A 25899-nucleotide genomic window follows, 5' to 3' on the forward strand; every position below is an offset into this window, starting at 1 on the left:
GCCTTTCTTGTGTACCGACACTGCAAGATGGAGGAAATCCATCTCTTCAGGGACATTTTGCAGAAAGGGCACTGGCTAACTTGCATAGATTTGAGGGATGCCTTTCTAGCGGTGGCCATTCCTGAGATGCACCAGCAATTTTTAGAATTCCTCTGGTGATGGCAAAGGTGGGAGTTTATGTGTCTCCCTTTTCGGACTAACTTCAGCACTGTAGTGCTTCACAAAGCTACTCAGGAGTGAGACTGATTTTATACATTGAGGATATTTGTCTCATGGCACAGGATCCGATGCGGCTGCCAGAGCAAATGGTCTCAATGACGGGTCTCCTAGAGAAGCTGGGGCTTCTCATCAATTGGGAAAAATCCGAGATCAGGACAAAGCAGAGAATGGAGTTCCTGCGGCTTCTCACAGACTCAAAGCTGGGGCACTGTCTCTGCCCCTGTAGAAAATGAACGACCCTTTGAAACATCACAGTATTGACTTTCCATTAAAGACTAAACTTTACTTGACAGTCTCATGTTTGCTCAATCACCTCTTCTGTTTAAAGGTTCCTTTAACTAACTGATACATTTTCCATCAATCATATGTCATAACAAGTTGCATTTGTCAGTAAATTTACAGTCACTTATCTAAGAAGGAATCTGCTGAACCTCCAAGGGAACCTGACAGCAGGTGCGGACACTAAATAGGCAGACAACACAGGGCTGATCCCTGCTGGATTTGAAGGCGTTTCATTACAGGTTTTGTTCTTCGCTGTACCCTGTTCGAGATGGAGTCATTCATTAGGAAGCTACAGCTAGACAGTGAAAGAAAGAGGAATTGGGGATGAGGAATTGTGAGGTGATAGGACCATAATGTCGTGATTCATGGACTAGGACAAGTGTCATGCCTGAGGGCAATTAAGTTTCAAACGGCAAAGACTACATTACCAAAGAAAATGTTTTGTTTCTTTGATTTGTGTTTAATGTTTTTTTTTCTTTTTAATATTGCTGCTTGAGTTTTAATAAAGAATAGTTTGCATAATACAAGCCTCTGTGTCTTTAATAGAATCATGACTTTCCTGAAAGAAAGTATGGACAATATGGACTCTACCACAGTACTAACTGCCTCAATGGAGTTTACCATCAGACAGCATTTCTGGCTAGCCCTTTTTTCTGGGAATGTATTCCATATCGTGTCATGGAGTGCCCCTTACATTTTTCTGTCAACAGAGCTGCCAAGTCTCCCTAAAATCGTGGGAGTCTCTAGCAAAAGTAGACAGACACCTGCACTCTCATATTTGAGCAGGATTTTCATTCTACATCTGCAAAGATCTTCAGCTGTGCCTCAGACAGTCCTTTTGTTTGTGGCAACACTGGATTGAAGTAAGTAACACACTGCTGAACACAGCACTCAACAGCACATGCTGGTCTGACTGGGGTTAAGCTGTGTCCTATACACCTCGACTGCTGAATTTCCAGCTGATCTCAGTGGCAACTTTGGATAAAGAGGGATAAATGGGATAGATAAGATGATTGTGTGTAATTTCAGCACAGGTGGTGTGAGAGAGTCTACACAGCCCATGTGATGGTCTGACATGCATATTCTGGCACACAAACATGACTGTAGTGTTCGACAGGATGTATTCTTGCTTTGCTTCTAAATTTGATTAGAGACCACATCCTGCACTCTCATATGAAGCACACTTTAGGGTTCCTAAGCCATACCTTTCATTTTTTAAAGTTACATCAGGAAAGGAGAGGACCTTGCAATTCTCTTATTGATTTCATGTGCAAGTTCATCACTACCAGGTCGGTGTTGCGGACCCCAATCAACGTCAATGGATAGGCTTCACGGAGGGACTACTTCCTCTTAATGTCTACTTTCCTTAAGCCTCAGCCCGAGGAAAATCCAGACACTTCCCAACAGACTGGTCCCGCTGAATGTCGCTGTGGCTCATATGTCTCACACTCTGCCCGACCTCTATTGTCTTTCAAAGGCATGCATGAAATGGACAACTGCCCTCAGGGCCACAGCGTTATGGAAGAAATGGCAGCAATTATATGGCTTTTCCCCTAGTCCATGTTGGCAAGAGAGTAACAATATTCTTATACTGCAGGCCCATGTGAAATATAGCTTTGTCTTAGAATCTATGTATCATATGTTTGTCCTTCTGTAGGCTATTGATTTCTTTGAGTCATAGAGGTGTGTGAATTGTTGCATTTTGATAAGTCGTTCATTTTGTGAGGCCCATTGCTTCCGAGTCACATTTTACATGTTACTGTGTGGGATCTCAGCAGTGGGTCGAAGAATAGAAGAAAAGCATGACAAGGTTTAGTTAAAAACAATATTTCCAGAGACACATGGGCTAGATGGAGCCTGGGGTCCCCTGGTATATTAAACAGGCCAGGCATTTCAGGAGCCACATAAGGAAAGAAGGAAGGCCCTTTACCCTGGAATAGGGGTTGCAGAGAGTGGGGGCTCCCAGAGCATTGATATGAACAGAAATGCGACATTCATGAATAGAGTGTGAGGTGTTTCTTGGTCTGTTGCGGTGTCGTCATGTCCACCTTTACATTTTTCATCATCCTATCATGACCGTGATGGACCCAAAACCCCTACTGCCAATTTTCCAAGGATCATTTCTTCGCACACCACTCCCATTAGAGAACTTGATTGCAACTGTCAGATTACATGGTCACTGTCCGTTACGATGCAGTGGCTGGCAACCCCATGGACTACCTGCTGGGTTATCCAGGTCTTCGGGCATTGACATCCGAGGCAGTGGAAGTTGAGGAGAAATCTCTGGTTAGCATGGTCAGATCGAGGACTCCTCTAAAATATATATCACTTTGATTGTCCTGCTGCTATTTAAATTAGTTTTCAGCTGTGTTCACATCGTGATTGTCGAGTTGGTGTTTAAATTCATTTTCAGCTGTGTGCACATCTTGATTGTCCTGCTGCTGTTTTAATTTGTTTTCAGCTGTGTGCCCGTCTTGATTGTTCTGCTCCTGTTTACATTTATTTTTAGCTGTGTGCATAACCTGTTTTTCATGAGAATGTGTTAACAAGCAACCCCTCTGTACTCTGCCTAGTCTGCTACCTGTTCCCTCACCCTTCCTCAGTCCCATTGTCCCTCTGTGCTGGAATTCCCCTCAGCCATACACCCGCTACCTCCCCTTCCTCTGCGTGTTCACTGTTTTTCTGTGCATATTACCTCCCCCAGCTCCCATTGTTTTTCTCCCAGTCTGGTTCCCTGTCTCCCCCCTTTACCTTCTACTCTTGCTGCGCCTCTGCGGCCTCAGCCTGGTAAAGTGTACCTCACTCTCTGCAGTTTGCTATGGCGCTATCTATCTCTCCTATCTTCTCAAGCTGCTTCTCTAACTCTTATCCTTCACCCCTTACTAAGTCTGTCAGGATGAACCTCAAGAAGGACATGCTGAGCTCTAACCCAGGCCTTCCGATTGCAGGCACCTACGTCATTGCCTCTGCCAGGGAGACTCTCACAGACATACTCAATGTCTTTCCCTCACCTGTCCTATGGACTCTCCATATGATTGCTCTTCTCTCTGCTTTCTCTTCTTCGCCCATCAATGGTGGCACCCGCTGGGAGATCTTTCTTGCCCTCTCCACCTTCAGGGTCATCATCAATGTCTACTGCAATGGTACCATCATGGTCCAGGGTCCTCAACCCAACCTTCTACTCTTTGATAGGCTCCTCCCCTGCCTTATCAACCTCCCTCCGCCTTTTGCACCAGCTCCTTCAGCTGCCCTGGCTCCCATGCCATCTGTGCCCACGTTGGCTCCCTTGCCACCTCCTTACCACCCTTCTACCCCCTGTGGTGCCTCCCGCACTGGTTCCCTCCTCACCCATTATAGTCCCGGCTCCCTTCCCGGCTTGGCTCCTCTACTCCCTTCTACCTCTGTCCCTCAGGCACTATCGTCACTTTGGGGTGCCCACTGTCCCCTGCTCCCCCGTAAGTCTTTCACTGATTGCAATCTGCGCCACATTGCCATGGTAGGCACTTGCTCAGCTGTCAAACACTCCTCTGACATCTGCAACCTCCTTGAACTCCTGGATTGTGATGTTCTTGCCACCACTGAAACCTGGTTCAAGGATTGCTCTGTCACAAGTTTTGACATACTTCTCCCAGAAGGCTACACAATACTCTCTCTTCCTAGACCAAACAGACCAGGTGGGGGGGTAGCATTGATCTTCCCTGAGTGTATCCCTGTGTCTGTCCATCCCACTCAGGCCTACTCATCCTTTGAGTGCCTGATGTGTAGGCTTTCCCTCTCTCCAAGGTCTTCACTGCTGCTGTCCACCTTCTATCGCCCACCTGGTCAGCCCTCCCTCTTCCTTTCATAATGGGCTGACCTGGCCTCCTCACTCCTTTCCTCCTCTTCTCATCTCCTCCTACTGGGTGATCCCAACATCCATCACGACTCACCTGATTCCTTAAGACCTTTATGCAACCTTTGTGACTCTCTGTTTCTTTCCATCTTACCATCTGGCCCAACGCACAGCGCTGGCCACAGCTTGGATGCTCTCTTCTCAACTGACATTCCGCTATCTATCCTTTTTACTACTTCTCTCTCCTGGAGTGATCAGTTTCTCCTCTCTTCTCCCCTTGCATATGTAAGCCTGGCACTGCCTCCTGTCTACAAGGTCATCCGACCCATGAAAAGAGTCTCAGTAGCTGCTTTTGCCTCCATCTATTATGCTCCTTTCGCTCCTGCGACTGACTCCCACCCTGCCACAGCCCTCTCAAACGTAAACCTGTCTGTTTCCAATACTCTTTATAATCTTGCCTCTGTCATGAGGGTACGACTGAAGCCTACCAAAAAGTACAACTCTTGGTATGACTCCAAATCAGCTTCGCTTAAACACAAGTGCAGGGCAGCCAAATGGAAATGGGATTCCTCTGGCGCACCCTCTGACAAACTGGCCTGCCGCCTCCTCCAAAGGCAGTATAGATTCTGCATCTGCTCCCACAAAAGAGACTTTATACAAGCCCGCATATCTGCCGTATGCAATAACACAGACACACTTTTCAAAGTCTGCAAGGAATTAGCCAACCCTACCGCAGCCTCCTCCACCATTGCACCCACCCAGGCATTTTGCTCGGCCCTGGCTGCACACTCACCTCAAATACAGTGGATATCATATCCTCTCTCTCTTCCTCACCAACTCATGTAGCAACATCTCTTGGACCACCCTTGGCCACCTTCACCCCTCCCCTTCTTCTCCCTTCTGTCTCCCCTGTCACACCTGAGGAGGTTACTAGACAAGTCCGGCCTATGAAAGCCTCCTCCAAACAGGTGGACCCCTGTCCCTCCAAAATCACCAAGGAGAACATTGACTCTCTCGCACCAGCCTTGGCTGACCTCTGCAACATCTCCTTTGCCACTGGAGTTTTCCCCACAACTGCTCTTAAGCACTCCCTTGTGCACCCTCCCCTGGAAAACTATCGCCCGATCTCTATCACTCCTTTCCTGGGCAAACTCCTGGAGAAGTTTGCTATTTCCCAGCTTACCCTCCTCACTGAATCTGTTGGCTCCTTCCAAGACCACCAGTCTGGTTTTAGACCATCCAAAGGCATGGAAACTGCTCTTCTGAACACCCGTGAAGATATGCTCTCAAATCTTGGTTCTAACTCTCCCTCTGTCCTCATTCTACTTGACCTCTCCTCTGCCTTCGATACGGTGAACCACAACACACTAATCGCACGTCTCTGTGATGCCCTGTTCATCACTGATCAGGCCCTGACATGGCTAACCTCCTTTCACTCCGACAGCCCATCCCAGGTGGAACTGGGGTCTTTCCTCTCCCCTATCACTCCCTCTACTTGCGTTTTTCCCCAGGGATCTGACCTACCCCCATGGATTTTCAATGGCTACATGGCTCTCCTGCCCCGTATGATAGCCACCTTCACCTCCAACGTTCAGTGTTACATGGATGACACACAACTCTCCTTCAAGCTACCCTTGGCCTCTTCCTCACTAATACCTGACTGTCTGGCCGCAATTCAGTCGTGGTGTGCTGTAAACGACCTCTGAACAGCATCCACAGCAGAATCACTCACCTGCGACAGCAATGAGGGTTTCATGGCCATTTCAGCACCAGAGGCTTAGGCTTCCTCAGAGGTGTACTTACAGACACCCCTGGCCAGGATGGTCTGTAGCACCAGTGGATTCTCATGGGCTACCACACCACGTCCTCCACCACTGCATCCAGTGCCTCATCACCTGCACAAATAAAAAAAACTTGAATACAAATGTTAATAGCATAGGCCACACACATAGGTATTGCAATGTTGTCAGCCAACACATGAACCTGCCATGTCACACATGACACAAAGTCAGGCATGCACGCAGTGTCAATGAAAGGGAAGGGGAGCCTGAAAGCAGACATGTATGCGTGTCAAATGGCAAAATAACACATATACTGCAGAGCACTTGCATCACACACAAGCATGTGACTGGCATAGTCCTTCCACAAACATGACTGATGCCAATACACAGATGGCAAGTAGCATAGCCATGCCAGAATTGTCAACCAGCCTCAGATGGAAGTTGAATACTACTGACCATAAGCCATGTACAATGCATGTCAGATGACATTTCATGGAATTCACTATTAGAATACACACGTGTGTCACAGGGTGCAACAACGCTAGGGTTTTGTAATACAGTGAAGGCAGGCATACAGATTCAATAATGCTAGGTCACATTGACATCACGCAAGTGAATAGGGATATTGAAGGGGATAGCAGGGTTTAGAAGTGTGTGGGTGCAGTGCAGTAGATGGGTACGGCCTCAACTATGAATAAAAACACAAATCCAGTAATGTCAATGGCCCTCATTACGACCCTGGCGGAAAGTGACTGACCGGACCGCCACAGCGTAAATAGCGTTTCCGCCATTGCACGATGGAGCAAAGTGCGGCCCATTCCGACCCATCGGGCACGAGCACCACGGCATGGCGGAAGTGCAAAGTCCGCGATGGCGGAAATGACCCCAAAACGGCCCACACCGCCGCCGTACGGAGCCCTAGGTGCAATACCGCCACCCATCTTAGCGGACACCGCAGTGAGCGCCAACCGGAAAGTACGGTGACCGGAAATATACGGAAACGGAAGTAAAAACATGGGCCCGGAACGGGAAACATCCCGCCGTACACCTATAAAACCACAAAATCCACACAACCACTAAAAACACTACCCTGAGACACACCCCAACCCGTCATCCACCCTAGCAAAACCAAGAAAAATGGGAAAAGTAGCGAAGAAAGCGTGCGACCGCAAGCGGCAGGTCCACTTCTCCCGTGAGGAACTCACCGTGCTAACAGAGACCCTCCAGGAGAATGCCGCCGCCGTCTTCTCCACGCAAATGACCAGGACGGCACTTGCGAACAAGAAGGCCATATGGGCTCTGGTGGCACAGCGGGTAAGTGCGGTGGGGACCGCACCCCGCAACCCACAGCAATGCAGAAAGCGATGGGACGACCTGCGGATACGCGTCCGTAGCATACTTTCTGCCAACCGCAACATTGCCACAGCCACCGGGGGAGGATCGGAATCACCCATCAAGTTGACCCCCTGGGAAGAAATCTGTGCCTCCACCATTGGAATGGAGAGTATAGAGGGAGTCGGAGGGATGGAGAAAGGAGTGCAGACATCCGAAGAATCAGGTAGGTGGGCCAAATAAAACAATGCCAAATCCACAATGTCCAATCATGTGAAGTACCATGTGTCCACATAGTGCAACAGAAACACATGGCCAGGAGAACGTCCACACACATTGGCCTGATAGCGCACTTTAAAACTCACAATAAATACATAAATAATTAAAAACCCCAAAAACACCCACTACACGTGCAGCAGGCACACCCTAACTGCAGGCTGCCAAACAACTGCACCCTCACTCCACACACAAATGAAAGCACCTCCAAGGCCCCGACCCAAATCACCCTCAGGTACCACCCCAATGCATGTGATACATTGCCATTCCAATTCCCACAGACCCATTAATAACGCTCGCCCTCCTTTACTCCACCACAGGGTCCGATCCAAACGACGAGCTTCAGGACACCCCTACCAGCACACCTGCAAAGAGGGCCAAGACCAACGGCCAAAGACCCTCCACCTCAGCTGCACGCATCAAGACACGGCAGCAGCACAAATCAGGTGGCAGCACAGAGGAGGGAACATCAACAGGCACCCCAGCAGCCAGCATGCCCACAACAGCAGCACCACAGGTCCCCCCAATGGATGCCACAGAAGGCACTGCCTCTGGTGGCAGCAGCACCATAGGTGACACCCCATTAATGGCAGCATGCTCCGACACAGAAGACGGGGATGTCGAAGTCAGATCCATCCATGACCTGTCCCAATCCCCCTGTCTGTCCCATCCCGTACACCATGAGGATACCACGCAGGGGCACCCACAAGACGACGACTGGCCATCCCCCACAAGCCCTGTGGCAGGGCAACATGAGGCGAACAGCCACTCTGTGACACCACCGCAAATGGCCATGGCCCAGCAGAGGCAACAGTCCCTCGACCAGTTAATCGTGCAACAGCAGCAACTGGCCACGCTCCTCAAGGACCATGCCGATGAATGTGGGGGCACTAAGGCAGACATAGAAACATCAACTGAGACACTTAGGGCAGAAATGGAGAGAAGTACAGAGACACTAAGGGCACAAATGGAGAGTAGCACCGAGAGCCTGAGAGTCCAAATGGAGAGAAGCACCGAGAGCCTGAGAGTCCAAATGGAGAGAAGCACCGAGAGCCTGAGGGGGGAACTGCATGCGACGTCCAAAGACGTATGTGCCGAACTTGCCGCAGTGCGCCGTGTGCTCACTGAGCTCTCACAAACCCTTAGGGACATGCATGGACGTGAGCAGGCAGAGACATCATCCGTTGCAAGTTCCGTCCAGGGCAGCCCCCAACGTAGATCTGGGAGGAACCTGCGCTCCACAGGCAGGGGTGCCCCTGATACCCGCAGAGGGGGCTTGCAATAGCGACTGCCCACTGACAATGAGCATCTTTGGACACTGGTGTTCGGGGGGGAGGTAGGAGGGTGGAGGGGGTGTGTTGGGCTCACTTGGGTGGCGGGTCGATAGGGTGTTTAACATGATATCACATATGCCATAAACAATGCACGATCAACCAATGAGATGTGTGGACAATGATCTTTGTGTACTAGGCCATCATAGGCGTACAGTCCATATTGTGCATGTACCAGACACACACAGTGCCACGAGTCCCGTGTCCATGTATCAGCCACCAGGCGTGAGTGCTAGAAGCATGCATCAATGAGATGCTGACGAATGTCACGGCCCTCCTGTGCCTCGCAGACTCCTTGAGGTGCTGCCACATCCCCACCCTCATCATGACCATCTTCAGGTGCTTGCAGTTCTGCGTCAGGGGGCATGGGCACATTTCTACGTACGCACATGTTGTGTAGCATGACACATGCCATCACCATCTTTGCAACCTTCTCATGGCGGTACAGGAGTGCCCCGCCAGACCTGCTGAGGCAGCGGAAACGAGTCTTCAGTAGGCCGAATGCCTGTTCAATGACTACACGGGTACGTGAGTGGGCATGGTTGTAGTCCTCCTCATGCTGGTCCCGTGGGTTCCGGACTGGTGTGAGGAGCCATCTCTTCAGTGGATATCCAGCATCACCTGTATGTGGACGATAAACGAATTATGTGGAATGCCATTGCTACGTACGCACACCCCCCCCCCCTTCCTGCCAGGTCATTGCCGCATCACATACCCCACATCATCATGCATGAAATGAGACTCACCGAGTAGCCAGGATCTGTACCCTGCGTGTCGCTCCATGTAGCGTGGTATTGTAGAGTTCCTCAAGACCATAGAATCATGGGTTGATCCAGGGAATCGGACACAACAATGTGTAATGAGCCTGTTGGAGTCACACACCATTTGTACATTCAGAGAATGAAATTGTTTTCGGTTGCGGTACTGGGCCTCCATGGCATGTGGGACGACCAATTCCACATGGGTGCAGTCGATGGCACCAAGGCAACCCGGTATGCCGGCAAGTGCATGGAATCCCACTTTTGTGTTGGTAATTTCCTGCTCCGAGCGTGGTAGAGAGATGTAGTCGTCTGCGTGCTGCAGGAGGGCATCGAGCACTTGCAATAGTGTCCGTGAGAACAGTGGCTGAGAAATGCCATGCAACTGTCCGACTGTGTGCTGGTAGGTGCCTGTGGCCAGGAAGTGGAGTACAGACACCACCTTCAGTAGGGGTGGGATGGCGGTTGGGCTATCTATCATGCTGACAAGGTCAGCCTGTGTCATGTCCACAATGGCGGCTATGGTGTCCCGGTCCAAACGGTAGAGGGTGTGGATCTGCTCATCAGTGAGGTTGAACGGATGTGCTCGGAGGCGTGGGATTGCGGGCTGCCTGCGTGGTGGTAGTGGCTGTGCTGGCGGCCCTTGCTGGCCCTGCCTTGCCCTCCTCCTCCTCCTGCGTCTCCTCCGTGCGGCCGGTTGTAGTTGGTGTTCGTCTTCTTCTTGGAGTTGGAGTACTTGCAGTGCTATCAGGTCCCCCAGGGCCAACATCGCGAGTCCTGCCGGTAGCATTTCGGAGTGGGTGTGGTTGTGGGAGGAGACTGGGTGTGCAATTTATGTGTTTTCAGGCTGTATGGCCTCCACCTGTGGTGATTCATTCCACCTGTGCAAACTGCTCTCCCCTTTGGCCGAGCACGTCCCGCACACAACGCTGCAATTCGAGGAATGGCATCTTGCTATTACAATCATGTATTTGTACCCGATGGCCGTGTAACATTGGTTGATATGTTCATTCGGCTATGGTCCCATTGTTTCACATACAATCTTTGCAGTCGCGAACAGACTTGTGAAGGGTCAGTGGAACGTAGTACTCGAGTAACGGTGGACCCTCATGCATCACTGTACCGAGTTGCAACGACGGGCGGGGCGTCCCATTTGTGAGTGAAGGCAGTTGCCATTTTCACACACAGCCGCACTAGATGGATTAATTTGTGATTTCAAGCGGCCACAGATGCCTTTTCGCCGTGATGTTGCAAATGAGGAATTCGAAGGGCGGCGCTTTCGGTTATCAGCTAGCGGCGAGGAGATGCCCACAGGTCTGACTGCAAATATAACGTTCTATTGTTCAATGTCCTTGGGACAGGGGCCATGGCGAGGATGCAATGATTGATATGAATAGTTTGGGATGCGCAATAGCGAAGTGGACGGTGATGCCGGGCGTTCCCAAATACATGTTACCTCACAACACTGGAATAACGGGCTGGGGCACAGTGGATTTTGCAGGCTGCATAACGCACAGACTCAATGGAAATTTCACATGTTATGTGAGTATGGAAACAGGCGTTTTCATTACGGGATGAGGGAATGATGTATGGATGCATGGACAGATGATTTGATACAGAGTTTGCCATGTACAGGGCTTCTTGGAATCTATCCGCCTCCCCTGCGCTATGTGATGCAGGGCTGCCATAGTGGGACCATCGTCTATCTGGCCTTGTTGAGCCCTCCCTGTCTCGACGCGCCTTCAGACACTTGTGTCCATGCACGTTACCAATCCCATCTGATGGATTCTGTTTTCACAGACGCATGCACAGGTACACTCGTTTGTGATGGTGTTTACACCTCGATATAGATAGTTATGAGTCGCAAGTGGTTTTGGGGTGGTGATGATCCTTTGGAGTGGGCTAGCATGCATATGGCTGTGGATTTAGTGTGATCATTGAAGTGAGTTGTTCGAATGTAGTTCTGATGGCCATTCTGTTCTTTTTCTTTTCTTTTGGTTGACAGGTATCTCCTCCCCTTTTGCCACTGCCATCTGTATGCCACTCCTGCAGATGGCTTTTACTCCCGACACCTGCTGCTTCGTGTTAATCAGTGGAGCAGCATTACGATCTTATGGGACGATCGCCAATGGGCCACATGCCCTTACGCAGTACTAGTGGCTCGGAGCAACATTTCGGCCTTTCAGCTGGACTAGTGCCTCCCCATTGGGACGGCCCTGCGGTTCTGTGCGCTTCCATGTTGCCTTTTCGTACGTGAATGTGGCTCTGTGTACCATGAAGGAACAGGGCGTCACACAAGAAGTAGCTGGTCATTTCTTGCGGATGCAGCCCACAATGGTGAAATGTGTTTTGGAGTTCATGGCCTAATGGCTGTATGGGCTTGGTGATTTTGTTGTGCATTAAATTTCTATTCTGATATGGGCCGTGTAGCGTTCTTCTTTGCAAGTGATGTGGCATATTCCTATTTGGGGAGCGATGTATTGTGAGGAGATCTGCATTGGGTTCCAGCTTCGGAGTATAGTTGCGTGGTACTGTGCTGGGCGCGTTTGCCTACGAAGCCCAGTGAGGTCAGGGATGAGGGCTGCCAATATGACTGTTTGAATGATGTCATGCTCAGGGGCGGGGGATTAGGTTTTGTGTAACAGATGCCGGTCAGCCAGGTGGACTGGTGGAATGATGTGATTTTCTGAATATTGCTGGTCACAGGTGCCTGTGTTTGCGTGCGTTTCTTGGTGGGGGACTGTGGTCATGTCCATTGGAATGGCTTCTGTATTCGTGCCATCTGTGCCCTGCAGCTCCCATTGGCCCCTCTTGAGATTCTTTTGTTCGTTGGCATGCATGGGTGACTTGTACATTTCACTGGTTGCATTGTGACTTCATTGCACCTACGGGGAGTTGTACTATGTGGGCAGGGAGCGGTGTACAGGCACTCAGTGGGGCCGTTTACGGTTGATTCGCGATGCCGTACTTCTCACCATGGCGGAATGGTACTTTCCGCCGTGCTTGATGGCGTTAGGTACATGTCCGCTAGGGTCGGAATTCGCGTACCCTTGCGCCATGGTGGTATTTACGGTTTGGCATGGCGCGCGCGCGCGTACTTGGTGCAGTTAGCGTTGGCGTTCACTACGGTGTCGCTAATGGCATCGTACTTTGCGGTGACGGGTCATAGTCGCACCGAGCGCTATTCGATGGCGGTATTGCATTTCCGCCATCGTTTTTCGATTTCCGCAAGGGTCGTAATGAGGGCCAATGTCGTGGCCTGATGGCAGTGTAGGGGTAAGTGCCGTCATCATGTGTAAAGTGCTGGTAGTGGGTTGTAGGGATACAGTAAACCCCACCCCTAAGGGCGGGGGTGGCTGGGAGGCAGTGCATGGGTTAAAATGGTTGCTCAGAGGACCGTGTCGTAGCAGACAGTGTGGGCAGGTGGCAAGTGCATTCTCTCAGTCATCTGGGACTACAGCAGGGGAGGGGAGGGCAGAAAGCAGAAAACATGAGGAAGCATCAGAAGTGCCTGCAGACCTGGAGAAGCTACACCTCCAGTTACATAGAGGCAGGGAGGCTGTACCAGAGGGAGGCCCAGTTCAACACAGATGTGAAACACAAACTAATTTCCATGAGGAGTAACTGACCCTGAGGGAGTAACAAAGGGATGATCAAAGACCATGAGAATGAAGTAAATACTGGAGGTGGAGTTGAAGGAATTGCTGGCCCAGGACCCATAGGGACTTGCTAAGAATGCACAGTGTTCAGGAATGAACCTTCATAGCTACTGTGAGCCTGTGCCATCATCACAGTCCTAGGGAGATACCTTTCACCAAGCCTAAAGAACCTTTCACACAGTCCAGGACTGGCAGAGTTGCAGAGGGAACAGTGTAGAATCACAGAAATCCTGGTAAACGCCTGTTGCAGTAGTCCACCATAGGAATTACCAGTCCTCTGGAGACAGTGAGCTGCTGGGGGATGGAGAGGAAAGGAAGAATGCCTCTGAGGAGGAGCAACTTGCAGGGTGACCTCACAGAGACGTCAGTCATGTGACGATAGAAGGCGACTGTTGAGCGGAAGATCATCACAGGCTATCCGCGACCACAGGTTTGAGCAAGAATAGGGCCAAGAGAGGCTGGAGAGAGAGTGTCATGGAAGGAGGGAGCAGGTGTGTTGAGGAGGATTGCCTCGGTGTGCAGCACATGGTTTATATGCAGTCTGCATGACAACAAGCACGTATCAGTCCAAAATCACATGGGTCACACATGGCAGTCATGACAATATAGTCTGAACTGTCAGACAATCATAACACATCACCCAAGCAACATACACATGGCCTGTACACACGCATCACCACTCACCGGACATTCCCACATACATTGGCAGGTCTCCCACGCCTTGGATCTGCTCCACTGCAATGAAATCACTAGCGATCTCCTCATGTCCAGTGAGTTCATCGTCCTCTGATGGTGACCCACTGCCAGCCACCAGAGTAGAGGCGAACCTTGTAGCCAGCTTGTCTTTTGCTCGGTGTCAGAAGTCATTCCAATCACAATATCACCAGTTGTGCACCTCTCATAGTCCAAGGCGCTAATAAGGTCCGCGAGGCACTGCCAGTGGGTAATGAGCTGAGCAGGTGTATGTGTGCTCCCTGCCTGCACCAGCATGTCACGGCCGTGTTCCAACATGTAGTCCACGAGCATGTCCAGTTCCTCATCACAGAAACTCCTCTTTCTCGACGCGTGGGACTCCTGTGCCGTGTCTGGGGTCTTAGGCTGTACCGCTGGAGCATGCTTCTGCTTCTTGTGAGGTGGTGCAGACCCTGAGTGGCTTGTACCGCTCTGGTCAGTAGGGGTTGGAGTACAGGTGGACTGGCCTATGGAATCAGCCACCAATGTAACTACAGAAGGTCAAGCTTGCAGGTATTAGTAGCTGGGTGCTGTTGCCAGGACTCCTCGCCACACATGTCTTGACCTTAGTGACAAGGGACTTGGCCCCTGAGTCACACTGGGCCGGGACCAATCCAGTCCTGGCTGGGTGACCCTGAGCCAGGGCGCTGGTTGCTACAGATGCCCCTGCAGCTTCCAGACCCTGGCCGGTGTGAACAGCAGATGACACTGCTGCTCCAGATCCCCGGGTGCCTGGAACTTGCACCACACGTGTCTTGGCCTTCGGGACATGGAAATTGGCCATTGAGTCACCCTGTCCCTGTGCCGGGACTTCTACCGACTGGGCTGGCTGACCCTGAGCCTAGGTAGTGGTAGCCCTGGCTGCTCTGGACAGTAGATGGCACTGTTTGTCTGGGACCACAGGTGCTGGGTATGTCAGCAGCTTCTGCATCTCCCTGCCCCAGTTGGGTGTGGGGCATAGTTCTCCCTGCATGGCCCTGGACACATTGCCCACGTGAGCCACCTTGGCCACCCTGGCCACGTCACCCACCTTGGCCAGCTTGGCCACCCTGGCCACGTCGCCCACCTTGGCCACCTCTGGCAAGTCGGCCACCTTTGCCTCCCTTCCCACTTGTTGCCCTCCCAGTCATGGCACTGATGGACTAGCGCAATGGGAGGTGCAGCCAACAATTGTCCTGGGCAATTGGAGTGAGGGGGCAGGGTACGTGATGGAAAACGTACCACTGTGGTCCAGAAAGGATCAATGTGACCCCTGGTGAAAAAATAACAGGTCGCGCAACGCTCAGGCACCCGAAAAACAAAAATTAATGTGTACGTGACCCCTCGGTAGCCCACGTGTGAGTAAAAAACATCCTGCAGTACACTGTGTCACCCAGCAACACAAAAAATGCATACGTGTGGTACACTTAGGCTACTATGACCTCGAAAATGGGGTATGTGACACATACTGTACCTAATAACCTCAAAAAATCCTGGGTCCTTCCCCTGCTCAAAAAACAATCACTAGACCCTACCATCCCCACCAATGATAGACCCATTACCACTGTCCCTTTTCTACTTAAAATTATTGATAGAGTGGCCTATATTCAAATTCAGGACTACCTAGAAACTAATCATCTAAGAGGATCACGGCAGTCTGGCTTCCGCCCACTCCACGGCACAGAAACTGCCTTGCTAGACCTTAAGACTCAAATCGACGAGTTGAAGGACAAGGGACAAACAGCTATGCTACTTCTCCTGGACCTCTCTGCAGCGTTCGACCTAGTGGATCATGCAGTTCTATGTAACCATCTTAGGTCGGCGGCGCACTTCTCTGGGGCAGCCAAGTCTTTTCCCCACTAACAGCTGCTGATCCTACTCAAATCTCCTGCTGAGTACCCCAAGGATCCTGTGTCTCACCCACTATGTATAACATATTTACTAAGCCTTTGTTCGACAAATTGGACAGACTGGGTACCACCTACACAAATTATGCAGATGATACCCAAAACCTCATTCCCCTATCGGGCAACTTCTTGGAGGACACAGCCTTAGTAAATAGAGTATACCTCATCATTCAGGCATGGATGGCATCACATGGCCTCTGCCTGAATGACGAAAAAACTGAGATACTAATCCTAGGCTCCGAAACTAACATAAAAAAACATAGCCCTAACTATACCGCCTTCAATATCGGCAACAATCTCATCAAGGTGATGCCTGTGGTCAAAACACTAGGCTTCTATCTTGATGCCATTCTCTCACTGAAGAAACAAGTCAACTCGCTCTCTTCCTCCACAGCCTACACCTGTAAGCTTATCCAAGCTTGCAGACCATTCCTCTCTACCTCGAGTTGCATCACCCTCGCCAATGCCCTTGTAATGTCGAAATTAGACTATTGTAACGCTCTCTACTCAGGTGCTAACAAAAATATCATCGACAAAATACAAAGAATGCAAAATAATGCCCTAAGAGCAGCACTGAATATCCCTAGGAGAGAACACATCTCTGATGCTAGAAGAAAGGTTCATTGGCTAAAAATATCTGACAGGATACTTCTAAAAACAGCTTCCCTCACTTCCAAATGCTTTAAAAACTCGGCCCCAGCCTACCTTGCTGAAAGGATAAATAGAAGATCTTCCACACGCCCAACGAGAACAGCCAATGCCCACACCCTGGAAATGCCTAGATTTAAACGTGCCACAGCGGGAGGATCCAGCTTCCCAGTTATCGCAGCACAAACTTGGAACGCACTACCGCACGCCCTCAGAAAGGAACAACCATATCCTAAATTTAGACTCAATATAATCAAATGGCTATGAACAAATGACTGTTAGCTTACCTTCCAGGCATGTCTCTGCTGCTTGTCTCTTAACTTGCTTTCCCTCCGTATACCACTGTAACTATCCTGGCAGCTATCCTCAAACTGTTTTTGTATATTATATGCTTCTTTGTAAATTTTATGTAACCATTATATGCTTCTTTGTACACATTATGTAACTAAGTTTAAGCTGTCTTGACCTCTACTGCGCCCGGCTACCTAATGGGTTTGGCGCGCATTATCAAATAAACAAAGAAACAAACAAAGGGGCAACCACAGTGGGAAAAATGCATCTGTCACCGTCTGTCTCGTAGAATGAAAAAAATCACACGTGTGTGTGCACGTAGGCAACTCCCCTCCCAAAACAAGAAGTATCCACTGCCACAGTAATTAACTATTCACGTGTGAACCCACAAATATATGAGGTTCACACGTCCATCCCACCGAAAAGCACAAACAGTGCACTGTTGTCCTAAGCAGACCTTTAAACCGATACTGAACAGCAATGCCCAACGTCCAGCGAGTGTCACGTAACTTATGCGCTTAGGGCCTTTCCTCTGATTACATACTAACACGCTGTTTCCGCACGTGCGGAGTCATTCTGTTTCCAGCCAGCCACGCAAAAGAACACAGAAAACCCACGCTCCTGCCTAAAAGGCCATTTACCTGCCTCCAACTGCCCGAGCTGCCTCCTATGAGCCATCTGCGACTGCCAGCCCACTCTGTGTGCCTTCTGCCCACATGCCCTGCATTTTGGTGTCTGCTCTTCAGCGATTACCAGTGATCCTGTTGTTTGTGACCACCTCTGCTGATCCTGAAGACTCCTGACTGCCATATCACTGCTCCACAGCCCAGCCCCAGGACCACCTTGCCCACCCATACGTGCCTCAGGTGTTGCCATGTCTGACACCACACCATCTGAGGCAAGTGGCAACCCCCCCGGCAAAGAGGCAGAGGGCTGTCAGCTTCTCACCCAGGGAAGTTGGCATCATGGTGGAGCAAGTCCAGGGGCATCATGATGCCCTCTTCCATGGCCCATCGCAAGTCGGCAATGAAGGACGGAAGAGGATCTGGGGGGACATCGTGGGTGCCATCAATACAGAGGGGTTGGCACCCCGTGACTACCATCATGTCCTCAAGCTCTGGGAAGACCTCAAGTCCAGGACCCACAACAAGGCCCGGTTCCTCATCAAGGCTGGTGATGATCGAGCGAGGTGCCGGGGCCGGTTGACCACCGACGAGATAAGGGTCCTGGAGCGCTTCTACCCAGCGCTGTACCCCCAGGTCTTGGAGCTGGTGCTCCATCTGGAGGCGACTGGTAAGTGTGCATTTGTTCTTGTCCACCACAGTGCATGTGAATGTTGATGTGTGGCTGGAGTATGCACCTTGGCCTTATGTCTGGCATGCTTCCTTCCTGTACAGATGTCTGTGTGCATGTCCCTGGCAGTGCTGCATGTGAGTCCATTCAAGCGTGTCCCACATCGATGGTGTCTGTGTTGCAATGCGTGAAGCGCACCGGCATGTAACGATGCGCACATATTGGCACTGGGGCATGCGAGAGGTGTGACACATGGGTGCTTATGTCACCATCATGGACATGCATGTTGTACATGTGGTGTGTCTGAGTAGTGAGTGTGTGACTGCCCAGCACTCCGCATGTATGTTACTTGAGTTCTTGATTTGTGATTGCCTCCCGCTGCCAATTTGCCCTCGAGTGCACTGTGACGTGATAGTTCCATGGCCTGCCTCATGACTGTCAGGTGATGTGTGTGAATGAGATGTATATGTCCCACGATGTGTGTGATCTGAATACACAATTATGATCTTGTGTCAGTGCCTTGTCCATGGATGTGAATGTCTGTTGTGAATGACAGACATGTTTGTGAATGTGTGTGAATGGCACTTCCCTGTGTGTATTGGAGGGTGATGATGGTTGTGACCTTTGACAGTGCCACTGATATAAATTTGCATTGTGACAAACACACATACCCACATATGTTCAGTAGCCTGATGTTTGTGTTCTATGTTTCCCTATCCACAGCGACGATGGAAGAAGAGGGCGGAGAAGGCGCTGTGGAGCAGCGCAGCAGGGATATCTCCACCAGGCAAAGATGCAGGGCCCAGTCCTCCTCCCAGGTACTGGTATCTTCCGGGAGCGAGGAGACTGGTGCTGCGGCCACGATAATGGCTGCAGCTGTTGAGGGGAGGCCCAAGAGGGTGAAGTTGGTTGTGGGCACTTCGGCAGTGGGAGGGACAGGTGAGCCCACGCAGGGGCAATCCGATGCGGAAGACAGTGGGGAGTCATCCAGGTTGTTTATGGTGGAGGAGGAGTAGGCCACATCAGCCCAGCACATGGGGCTCGGCAGGGGTGATGAGGTAGGTCTGACTGGTACAGTCCAGGATCCAGGATCAGGGGCTGGAGGCAGTGCAGGTCACTGTGGAGTGGCCTGTGACTGATCTTGTCCCCGGAACTGCAACAGTATGCACCAGCGGGCATGCCTCATGCCGGACCCATCCGCATGGGGCGGATGTATCCACGCACATGGATCTTCCACTACCTGCAGATGAAGCAATTTGTGACAGGGTGGAACCGTTGCTAGCCGGTATTGCGGTATTGCGAGGCGTACAGCCAGCATTCGTGATGATGTGCAGTCTTCAAATAGGGGGCTTGCACATCATCAAGATGAGGTCTGTCGCCTCATTAACTGGCTAGCTCAGTTCCTGATCACGAATCTGGTATGTGTGCTGGCTTCTGCTGCAACCCACCTCCTCCTTTTCCTCCTCTGTGTGTCAGTCGTCCTCCCTGCCATCTTCCACCCTAGATACCACCAGGGCCCCCTGTGTTCCTGTCCCAACACCGACAGCCCGTCTGGTGGAGATCACATCCATGCCACAGTCGGGAGTCGAAGGAGGATCAGCAGAGGTTGTCACCGCAGCAACAGGAGCTATGGCAGTGGAGGAAGTGCAGGCACCAAGCAGCAGGGCATGTGCACAACGTGCCCAGGTGGTGTCATCATCCCAGAGGCTGTCCTTGTGGCGCAGGCACCAGGCATTTTGGCAGCAGCAGGCTCAGGGTAGGATGCAACAGGACTCGGGGCGTTCATCATCAGAGGGGCAGGTATAGGCCATCGGGCAGGAGGCAAACGTGGACCATTATGACAAGGATGTCTTCCGTGTTGGAGTGTTTGGGCCAGCGAATCGGGGCAGAGCGGCAGCGGGCACAGGAGACGCACCTCACCATGGCCAGGGCAGAGAATTCACTGCGTCGGGCAGAGAGGCGGGCGGAGGTCCTTGAGGAGACTAGCAGGGAGTTCGAGAGGATGATGGTGGAGTCCCTGCAAGCCCTCGAGGGGGAAGCCGAGGCACACCTACTGGAAGTGGACACAGTGTTCGATAATGCCCTGGTGGAGACTATGAGAGAGCATGGTGAGGAGATGGACTAGCCCGCTGTCTTTGTATACAGTTATTTTTGTATTTTATTTTTAGGATTTTTCTACATGTTTTGGGACCCTGGACCTTGGATCTTTGTAAATATTTGGATTTTAATTTGAACAGTTTTTTAACCATGAAGGAATGGTTTTCACATGTGATTTCATTTGCACATACGTTAATGGACAAGGACCACATATTTGACTCTTTCATTTTTTACATCACATTGATTTTGGTTTTCACTTTCTTTTGGTTTTTGATTTGGTTCATGCATGTTTAATTTGATGTTGTTACTGTGTGTGACTTAGATACATATTTTTTAATATAATTTTTTAACATTGAAATCGAAGTGGTGTCTGGTCTCAACGGTTTAGTGCATGTTTCACTCCTCCATGACTCATTTGCATGTTCCTGCTGTTCACCAATGCCGTTCATGTGTGTGCACACATGCATGCATGTGTGATGTTAGGATTTCCATGACATGGGGCATGTATTAGGAAGCATGACCAATGGATGGGTGTTGAGGTGCACCAGGGGGGGTGCAGCGTGTGGTGGCCTTTTAGTTGGCATGTGCTGCGTGATTGTATGTTGGTCAAATGTGTTTTGGGGTAGGGGATGGGGACATGAGGTGAGGCCTGCCTGCAGGTTGCTGTCACTGGAGAGGGGTGGGGACATTAGGCGGGGCCCGCCTGCAGGCTGCCGTCACAGGTGGGGACATGTGGCAGGGCCTGCCTGCAGGTTACCGTCTCTGGTGGGGGTTGGTGGCATGAGGCGGGGCCTGCCTGCAGGTTGCCGTCACTGCTGGGAGGGTTGGGAAATGAGGCGGGCCTGCTTGCAGGTTTCCACCACTGGTGGGGGTGGGGGCATGAGGCGGGGCCTGCCTGCAGGTTGCCCTCACAGGTGGGGACATGTGGTGGGCCTGTCTGCAGGTTGACATCACTGGTGGGGTGTGGGGACATGAGGCGGGGCCTACCTGTAGGTTGTCATCACTGGTGGGGGGTGGGGACATGAGGCGGGGCCTGCCTGCAGGTTGCCATCACAGGTGGGTACATGTGGTGGGCCTGCCTGCAAGTTGCCATCAAAGGTGGGGGCATGAGGCGGGGCCTGCCTGCGGGGTATGGGCAAGGGTGATGGGGTGGCTATGTGGTGTGGCCTGCCTGCGGGGTATGTTCACAGGGGATGGTGGGTGTCCCATGTGGTGTGGGCTGCCTGCGGGTTGTGGTCACGGGTGATGGGGTGGCCATGTGGTGTGGGCTGCCTGCGGGGTATGTTCACGGGTGATGGTGGGGGTCACATGTGGTGTGGGCTGCCTGCAGGGTATGTTCACAGGTGATGGGGGGGGCCATGTGGTGTGGGCTGCCTGCTGAGTATGGTCCAGTGGTGGGGTCTGTCTGTCCCGTGAGGAGGTGTCTGCTTCCTGGGGAGTTGTGCATGTATCGCGGTGTACACACGGGCCTTCGCACGTGATTTGGCTGGTGCGAACAGGGTATGTGATTTTGCTGGGGTGCGGACGGGGTGTGCGCAGGCCTTCCCATGCGATTTGGCTAGTACGAGCGGGGTACACGATTTTGCTGGGGTGCGGATGGGGTATGCGCTGCCCTTCCCATGCGAACCGGCTGGTGTGAGTGGGGTAAGCGATTTCACTGGGGTGCGGACAGGGTACGCACGGGCCTTCCCACGCGATTTGGCTGGTGCAAGCAGGGTATGCTCTGATTTTTCACACAACCACGATGAGGGGGGGTTGTGTGCTGGGCCACGGACGGCCCTGGGCCTTGCGCCGTATTGGGCTTTTCCCTGGCTTTTTCCTGTGCATTGGGGGCGTTACTGGCACTGCTTGGTGTTTACTGCACCACGGCAACTGATGCCTTGGAAAATCCATGAATTCGTGTGCTGTGCAATTGCTGGTTTGCACCACAGCTGGTGCACATGTGGCGTACGCTCCTTCTCGGCGCACGGCACTTGCACTGCTTCTGTGCTGGATTCTATGAATTGGGCCCTAAATCTGAAGATTTAGCAACATTTGTAAATGATGCTTTCATAATCGTGCATATACTCTGATATATAAGTTACAAATATTATCAGTAGGTTATGGTTGTACTGTATTTATCACATTTCGTACAGTCCAGTGTGAAACGCATGAATTAATGTACAAACACACACACTTTAATATTGCGACCATACTGTTTTGGAAAACATGCACAGAAATACATGTTTGACAATTAAAGCCTTACACAGTAACAGATTTTGGATTGAACTGTTTTTTTAAATTTAGTATTATGCAAGAAAAGCACAAGATGCAAATACTTACGGTAAATTGTTTCTATCCTGCAAACTTTCAGAAACGCACGTGCAGTTTGTTTTAAGATGTAACTTAAAATAAAAAAGGGACCATCATTGAACCATGTTATAGTTCACATTAGAGATAGAATTTAAACAATTTCATAAATTGCGACGTAGTGGTGTAGTGGTTAACGAGCTAGGCCTGATAGTATGAAGTCTTGAGATCTAATTCGCGTGAAACCTTTCATTTTTATTTTTACAAAAAAAGGATTATAATTGGTGCTTCCCATTTTTATTTTTAAAAAGGAGGATTATAATTTGAAAAACGAAGAGACAGACGCCACATCTGATATATGTTTTACCATGGCAGGTGAAACCTTTTTTTGGGGAGGCATGTGACACCTGCCAGTGGCACGTGTCACTTTTAATGGTGACATCACTGGCATATGACACATGCCATATTCGGCTCCTACCCCTACTGGAGAAGGGGTAGGAGCCGAATGTGACATGTGGCACATGCCACAGCGTGCCAGAGCATGCCACTAATCTCTGGACTGGCTGATGTAAAATGTACAGTTTATGGGATTTCAAACACATTCAACAAGTGAAAAATACCCTCTCAATCATTGTGGGATTGTTTTATATTAAAACACTTTCAGCAAATGCATAGTTTAAGCACTTATCATGCCCTAGCATGTCAACAATCTCAGGACTAGCAGATGTCACATGTACTGTTTAAATGACTTAAAAGACAGTAAACAAGTGATATAAAGCCTCACAACCATTGTGAGATGTTATAAATCAAATTTTTAAAAGAATTACAAATTAATTAAATTCCGAGCTCACAACCTAATGGACTGTAGTCAGAAGTTCTACCATTGCACCAATGCTTTAGACGGGAAGGTTTCTGGTGCTAGTTATTATGACCTAATCAGACAGTAGGGCCTGCAAGTCGCTTTTCAGTGTCAATTCTAATGTGGTATGCCACCTAGATATTTCTTTATATCTGCTTCAAATTACTTCAGGCATCTCACCTCTGAGGCTCTTGTCTTATATTTCATAATTTACAGCAATTTGAATGGTTGAAAGCACTTGGAACTCCAGCATGCCACAGCATGTCACCGTCTCGGGACTAGCTGATGTCAAATGTACTGTTTAAATGACTTCCAAGACATTAAACAAGTGAATATAAAGCCTCACAACCATTGTGAGATGTTGTAAATCAAATATAAAAAAAAATGAAATTAATTATATTCGGATATTTCCCTTGAGCTCACAACCTCATGGACTGTAATCAGGAAGTTCTGCCATTGCAGCAATGCTTTAGATGGGAAATGCTTGGTGCTAGCTCTTATGACTTAATCAGACAGTAGGGCCTGCATATCCCTTTTCAGTGTCAATTCTAATGTGGCATGCCACCTAGATATTTCTTTATATCCGCTTCAAATCTGTTTTTTCATTGCTTCAAAATTACTTCATGCATCTCACCTCTTAGACTCTTGTCTTATATTTCATAATTTACAGCAATTGAATGGTTGAAAGCACTTGGAACTCCAGCATGCCACAGCATGTCACCGCTCTCGGGACTAGCTGATGTCAAATGTACTGTTTAAATGACTTCAAACACATTAAACAAGTGTATATAAAGCCTCACAACCATTGTGAGATGTTATAAATCAAATTTAAAAAAAAAGAAATTAATTAAATTCCCACAGCTCTCTTGAGCTCACAACCTCATGCACTGCCGCCAGAAGTTCTACCATTGCACCAATGCTTCCAATGGGAAATGTCTGGTGCTAGTTATTATGACCTAATCAGAAAGCAGGGCCTGCAAGACCCTTTTCAGTGTCAATTCTAACATGGCATGCCACCTAGATATTTCTTTATATCTGCTTCAAATCAATTTTTTCATTGCTTCAATATTACTTCAGGCATCTCACCTCTTAGGCTCTTGCATTATATTTCAATATTTCATAACTTGCAGCAATTGAATGGTTGAAAGCACTTGTAACTCCAGCATGCCACAGCATGCCGCCAATTTCGGGACTAGCTGATGTAAAATGTGCTGTTTAAATAAATTGAAAGACATTAAACAAGTGAAGAAATTGCCTGTGTGTCACCGTGTGGCTGCTAGCTGTCTCTCTCCTGTGCATTACACAATATGGCCTGGGTGGGAGTAGAATCTTCTGATAGCAAGTAAAGCAGAGAAGGGCTTTCAAACATTCTGCAGGACCCTTTTCTGGGAGAGCTGGTGGAGAAAGCAGCATGGGCAGGTCTAAGGCCGTTATCCCATAAACTGGACTTTCTCCTGGGCTGGGTCGCCTTTTCGCAAGGGCTGACAACTGTGAGGCCCAGAGCCTGCAAGAGACAATGGCAGGTGGAACATAAGACCAGTGGCAAACCACTGTCCGAATCATGCAAAGGACACACAAAATAGTGGCATGCTATGGGAAAGGCGTGATGGAAGGGACAAGGTGACATACCCATAGCTCTCAACTCACACGCTTTTGGCGGGTGTCACCTGCCTTGTAAAGGGCTGACTCACCCGCCAAGCCTCCTCCACGGCCATTCTTTCCAATGGGCATCTCACCCACCAAAACAAAAATCTGGTGATTTCACCCGCCTTTGCAAAACAAATGGTTGAGAGCTATGCATACCCCTTAGCCCACAGGAAGACCAAGAGGGCACTGAATGGGATTCCAGCAGCACTGAGAGTTCTCACCTTTCTGTGAGCTTGGCCACTCCTCAGGAAGGAGAACCATGAAAAAGACACAATAAGAGCGTTTAGAAATGCAGAGATAGTTCCCTGGTTCACCCCTTTCATCCAGACCTGCTACTCCACCTGAGATCCTTGGATGGGAAGCCCCACTTAAAGCCAAAAGGTACTTGAGCAAGCGACTGCACAAGCCTATAAATAAGGAGGTGAGAGTCTAATTGAAGGCACAATATCCCAAACCTTCTCTGCCGGATAAAGTAGCAGACACTCTGGAGGTGGACTCATTCATGGTGAAGCACACCAAGGACCAGAAAAGGGCATTGATCGCTCATGGATAGCATGCCAGGACACGCTCCCCGATTCCATAAGTCCATTGGCCAAGATCATTAAAATGGTGGAAGAGACCAACGAGGCCCTGCCTATGGATGTGCATATTCTGGTTAATTGGGCACAAAGAGTGGTTTGTTTAACA

Source organism: Ambystoma mexicanum, chromosome 6p (assembly GCF_040938575.1).
Source record: "Ambystoma mexicanum isolate Mex_15411 chromosome 6p, UKY_AmexF1_1, whole genome shotgun sequence".
NCBI classification, from domain to species: domain Eukaryota; kingdom Metazoa; phylum Chordata; class Amphibia; order Caudata; family Ambystomatidae; genus Ambystoma; species Ambystoma mexicanum.